The sequence below is a fragment of the Olea europaea genome, unplaced genomic scaffold (genome assembly GCF_002742605.1).
Source record: "Olea europaea var. sylvestris unplaced genomic scaffold, O_europaea_v1 scaffold3357, whole genome shotgun sequence".
Taxonomy (NCBI): Eukaryota; Viridiplantae; Streptophyta; class Magnoliopsida; order Lamiales; family Oleaceae; genus Olea; species Olea europaea.
Genome location: NW_019252553.1, coordinates 14997 through 20872, shown reverse-complemented (window position 1 = coordinate 20872; position 5876 = coordinate 14997).

Here is a 5876-nt window from a genome sequence, read left to right as displayed (position 1 = left end):
ATACCCCCTATTTAAATAAAAACAATAAAAAAGAAAAGAAAAGAAAAGTTAAAGAATAAATTGTAATCATAGTCCCAAACTTTTTAAAAAAGAACAAATGAGTCCAATAAATTATTAAACTAGTAATTAGCACAAAATGTTCCCACCTTTCATTATTATTGTGAAAAGCGTCCATCCTTTCATTTTTCAACATTTTCGCCATTATTTTTATTTTTTATTGCAAAAATCTTTATTTTCATCAATTTTCTCAATTAAAAGCTATAAAATGACAAATATACAATCCTCATTTTAAAAAAAATAAAGAATAAATTGCAACTAAACTCCCAATTTTTTCAAAAAAAAAGTACAAATAAATTTCAAATAAATAATTTAAAAAATAAAAATCAACTTCTTTTTTAATTATTTATTGGAACTCATTTATACCCTTTTGAAAATTTTGGAAATATAGTTCAATTTGTTCTTTCATTTTGTTTATTTAATGAGGAGTATATATTTGTCATTTTACAGCTTTTAATTGAGAAAATGGATAAAATAATAATTTTCGTAACGAATTATGAAATAAGGGTGAAAATATCAAAAAATAAAAGGTAGGGATGCTTTGCACAATAATAATGAAAGATAGGGACTTTTTGTGCTTATTACTCTTTTAATAATTTATTTGTACTTTTTAAAAAAGTTTGAGAGTACGATAGCAATTTATTTTTTAACTTTTCTTTTTCTTTTTTATTGTTTTATTTAAATAGGAGGTATATTTGTCATTTGACAAAAGAAATTTGTTGGAAATGATGATTTCCATAATAAGAAATGAAAGTAAGGGTAAAAGTGCCAAAAAAATGAAAGTTAGTGACGTTTTTCATAATAACATTAAAAGGTAAGGAAGTTTTGTGCTAATTACCTAAAATAAAATTGGAATCAGTTTGAGAGTTGATTTTGAACGGCGTCTCCTCTTTTAAATTCAATGACTGCATCAATAATAAACTCTTTCTTGTTTCGTACGTCTTTTCAATCGGAGATACAAAATGTTGTCATAATACTTTTTGCCATATTTTGAAAATATGGGTATTTTAATATTGAATGATTAACGAAGCTAAAAAGTATATTCTAAAAAAGCTACCCTTTGTAGCTTCTCCAAATGTAGAAGATGCACTAAACAATTTTTCGGGAAAAATTATCGAACATAAAAAATAAGTATGAGTATTTGGCACGCTAATGTGATTCCAAAAGCAATCACAAAAGGGACCTTATATCGGAAAGATAGTGTATATGGTTAACACAATTGACCGAAACTAGAGTCTCACAAGAAATTTAAAAGTTCTGCGGCTATGTATTTCTCGTATTAATTCCTTTTTTATTTATTGATTTTATCAATTTTCGATAGGAGTACATATATTGATCAGTAAATCTATCTAATCTTTATTTATTTCTCAACTTATTTGAGTAAGTTTTCTTCTTATAAAGCCATCTAAGTAGTTATTGTGACAGAAATTATCTCTCGAATTAAAACTCACCAAGATTTGGAGAACAAAATATTAAATTAGGAAGCACTTGTAAAAAGCTCTTCAATTAATATACTTTATCTATGGAAAAGTAAAGAATTATGGGGAATGAGGTTGCTGTAAAAGTATACAATGTGAAATTCTTGTGCACAAGAGTGTATGGGTAAATGATTTATTTGATGAGGTAGATTGTATTATTCAGATCGGCAACTCGAATTTAAGAACCACATACATGTTTGAAAATGGTCAACTTACAAAATTTTAATTCCAAATAATTCTCTGTCTATAATAATTAGAAAAATAAATTAGTTTATACAAAATTATGTTGCCAAAGAAATTAATAAAAATAAAATAATAAATGTTATTGATAAAAAGAAGTCTGTAGGTAATTAACAATTGAAAAATAATTTAAGATTAATAATGGAGTTTTTCATCGACTAAAAAGAGTTAATAATAAGATGCCAGAGCTGGCAACACTAATAATAAGATCTAGCAGAAAAAGTTAGAAGAATTCTATCACCACGAAATAAAATTATTTTTTCTAAACTCAATTTTAGCCACACATTTTATGAGATTTACAACTGTTATCAATTTTTCGATAATACATTTTACCAATTTTTATCAAAATCAATTTTTATCCAAAACAAACCCGGACTTAACAACAGTGAATAGTAAAAATATATTCAACTAGATACTCCATGCATGAATATTTCCATGACCAAATCTCGAAACAATCGTCAATTCATACTTTCATCATTCAAATGAATATTGTCATATCCATTTGCAGACTATATCGACTTTGAATTAGTGTCAATCATTGTAACTCAAATAGGCAACTACTCTTAAATAAGAAATATTTATTAGATCAAGATTGAACGTGCCCGCACACACATATATACAGTAATGGTCTCCTAAGTACCGTACTTACCTCATGTTAAGCATCGGTGATATAAGTATCGATGACATGGCGTCACCGGTACTTAACATAAGCTAAGAACTTGTGTATATATGTGTGTGTGTGTGTGTGTGCGCGCGCCCGAAAATGATTTTGAAGAAAAATGAATTTTTGTAAAATGGAGCTCAAACATGAGCTTGTTGATAGTTTAGAAAAATTAAATTGAAAAGAAGTGTAGTCATCATTATCAATTGCGAATCTATTTATGCCCTATAGATTTAAGTTAAAATCAAAAATTAATATTTAGCAAAAATTTCGTGTGATTTATAACTTTTATCAATTTTTCAATCACACATTTCTTCAATTTTTGTCAAAATTTACTAAAAATATTATTTTTAACAAAGTTAATAGAGGCTTAATTAGTTATAATGTTAGCCCTTGTTTAATGACCATTATAAATAGAAATTGGGCGATGTTTTGTATATTGATTGTTTGGAGAATATATGGTTAAAAAGTAGGAAAAATTTTAAGTTTATATGCGGAATATTTTATTGTTTGTGGATATTTAGTTGAAAATGAGTGAGAAATAAAGAGTATCGAACAGGGGCTTATATAGAAAATTAGGGTAATTAGCAAAAAAAACCCTATCGTTTGAACTCATGCGCAAAAGTAGTCCCTATCGTTTCAAACTCGTTATTTGCATCGTCATTTCAAGCCTTTCTTGTGGAGTTGGTACTTTCTGACATGTTTCTTTAATTTCTTCCATAAAATATAGGTAATTGGTGCAAAAGGATTCTATCATTTGCCTTCATTGTGCAAATTGTCCCTCATTTCAATTTTGACATTTGTACACTCGAAACAAATTTTCTTTTTGCAGAAAATCTTTACAGTCTATTTTCTCTAACGACAAATTTATCATCATCTTTAAATAAACAAATAGAAAAAACAATAATATAAAAAATTGCATCTGGAGTTTTACTTTTTTTTTTTTTTAAATATACGAACGAATATCACATAGAATAATATAAAACATTTAATAAAAGAAAAAAAGTATTTTATCTTCTCAATTGATTAACATATTCCTATACCCATCCCCGACCATCCACCACCATCACCACCACCAAAATAATAAGAAATAATTAAAAGTATAAAAAAGTAAGAAAATAATTAAAAATTGAAAAAAAATAGATAAATAAAATAAAATGGCATTTCTTCCTCATCCAATTCTATACCATGCCATAGATGACCCATTCTCCACATTCCAATGTGGCACCATCCAAGAATTTAGTTATTTTTCTATATGCAAGTTTTCTATTGCAATATCTATTTGTTTTCAGTGAAATTACAAGAGGTTTTTTTTTTTTTTTGAAAGATTTAATTATTTTCAGCAAAATTCTTGTTTCTAGCTATCTTCTTGTTGCTATTTACATACACATATATACATTATACCCATTGTATCGACTTTTGAATTTTTCAGATTTTGTTTAATAATAGATAATTTCCTATATATGAGACAAAAGAAACTTGGATGAGGAAGAATCACCATTTTTTTTAAATTTTTTATGTTTGTTTTTCTATTATTTTTATACTTTTAATTTTCTTTCTAATTATTTTGGTTGTAATGGAGGAGTGTAGGATATGAGTTTAGGGATCTATTTGTTTATTTAAAGACTAGGATAAATTAGTCATTTTATAATGCTTTAATGAAGAAAATAGATGCTAAAAACCTTTTGTGAAACAAGATCGATTTGAGTTTTCCAAATATCAAATTTGAAACAACAGGGACGTTTAACGTAATGAAGGTATAGGAACTTTTTTTTATGAATTACCTATATTTCACGGAAGGATTTAAATTTCAGATTAGACTATGACTCTATTTTCGTGGAATATGATTTACTCTCAGTCACGGCGTTCAATGCAAGGCATCGTTATTTTATAATAAAAGAAGTGGAAAAGTTGTCAATAAAGACTGAGACCAATTTTAAATTTTTAAAAAGTCAAATTATACTTCTAAAATTAAAGTTTTTGACTATATTTTCTGTGAATATGATTTACTCTCAGTCACTGCATTCAATGCAAGGCATCGTTATTTTATAATAAAGAAGTGGAAAAGTTGTCAATAAAGACTGATATACTGTTTAAACTAGTTTGAAATTTTTATACTTCTAAAATCAAAGTGCGGCTTTTGACTATATGATTTACTCTCAGTGCCGCTTTTGAATGTGTTGATAAATTTTGTCAGGCTAGAGAGTAGCTTCATTTGGGTTTCTTACCAGTGCTTAGAAGTATCAAGGTCCGCAATGGTTTGTTGCTTGAAACCACAATAAATAAATAAATAAATAAAAATGAAAAATGAAAAATGAAAAGAAAAGAAAAGAAATTGTTAATCTCACAATGCTTATAGCTCTTATTTTATTTACTTTCTAGTAAGCAACTTTTAAACCTCAGCAAACAAGCACTAAATCAAGATTGACAAATTAGAGGTTTCCAAGTCCTAATGAAAGACTGATGCAGTCGCCATGAAAAGTCATTAGTGATGAAGACGGTCATTTTTACAAAGCTTATTAAGGATAAAATTGACATCGTGTAGTTGAACTTGACTTAAATTTTTAAAAAGTCAAATTATACTTCTAAAATTAAAGTTTTTGACTATATTTTCTGTGAATATGATTTACTCTCAGTCACGGCATTCAATGCAAGGCATCGTTATTTTATAATAAAGAAGTGGAAAAGTTGTCAATAAAGACTGATATACTGTTTAAACTAGTTTGAAATTTTAATAAGTCAAATTATACTTCTAAAATCAAAGTGCTTCTTTTGACTGTATGATTTACTCTCAGTGCCGCTTTTGAATGTGTTGATAAATTTTGTCAGGCTAGAAAGTAGCTTCATTTGGGTTTCTTACCAGTGCTTAGAAGTATCAAGGTCCGCAATGGTTTGTTGCTTGAAACCACAATAAATAAATAAATAAATAAAAATGAAAAATGAAAAGAAAAGAAATTGTTAATCTCACAATGCTTATAGCTCTTATTTTATTTACTTTCTAGTAAGCAAATTTTAAACCTCAGCAAACAAGCACTAAATCAAGATTGACAAATTAGAGGTTTCCAAGTCCTAATGAAAGACTGATGCAGTCGCCATGAAAAGTCATTAGTGATGAAGATGGTCATTTTTTCAAAGCTTATTAAGGATAAAATTGACATCGTGTAGTTGAACTTGACAATTTTTTGCGTAATTTTTCACAAGTTGCTAGATTTCAATTTTTGTTTTTTTGTAATCGACTTGTTTCAGTTATGATTTACCCAGGGGAGCTTAACTGCTATAGAAATGATTCTCAATCATGATCAATTCGATTGAAAGATGTAACATAGATTGATATCTCTAGTATCTTGTGAAGAGGTCACGCCATAGTCGACTATAGGGGGTATGACCCACCCAAGTTTTGTCTAGTGATCTAGCCTTGTTTTAGAGTCGATTTGCACGTA